The sequence below is a fragment of the Buceros rhinoceros genome, unplaced genomic scaffold (genome assembly GCF_000710305.1).
Source record: "Buceros rhinoceros silvestris isolate BGI_N320 unplaced genomic scaffold, ASM71030v1 scaffold23678, whole genome shotgun sequence".
In the NCBI taxonomy this organism is placed as follows: domain Eukaryota; kingdom Metazoa; phylum Chordata; class Aves; order Bucerotiformes; family Bucerotidae; genus Buceros; species Buceros rhinoceros.
The window spans coordinates 17,465-17,922 of record NW_010428954.1 but is presented as its reverse complement, the minus strand read 5'-3'; the positions used below and the strand labels follow the sequence as shown (position 1 = coordinate 17,922).

General features: G+C 57.9%; 1 protein-coding gene across 1 annotated transcript in view; it reads left to right on the top strand.

The window, feature by feature from the left end:
* Positions 1–458, top strand: part of SSH1 (slingshot protein phosphatase 1) — an 18,430-nt gene that overhangs the window by 2,845 nt on the left and 15,127 nt on the right. The gene's annotated exons all lie outside the window — the stretch shown is intronic.

The window sequence follows — 458 nt, the reverse complement described above, 5'->3', positions numbered from 1 at the left end:
TCTTTCCCTCTCGTTCATCCCATGCATGCTAATGGCACGCGTGGGTGGCTGGGTGGGTGACTCCTCTGACTGCCACAGTGGGCCTTGTACAACCCGCTGAGTAAACCCAGGGTTTCAGCCTGCTGGGTTGCAACGGGAGCGGATGATGAGTGCTGAAACTTTTGGCATGATCTCGGAACTGTGACCGGAGCAGAATGTGTTCTCTGCAGAGAAGAGGCTGTTCGGCACAGCAGGGAAGCTGAGCCAGGAGGTCTGTGCTCAGAATCTGTCCCTGTTTTCCACAGATGAAGAAATGTCACTGGTGCCTCAGCGACTTCACCTTTGCCTTCCCTGCTGGCCTGTGAGGAGGGACAAGGGACAATGGGCTGAGTCCCCGGGGCTCCGGCTCCTCTGAGTCCCCAGGGCTTCAGCTCCTCCGAGTCCCGGGGCTCGAGCTCCTCTTTGGTAGTTACAAGGTC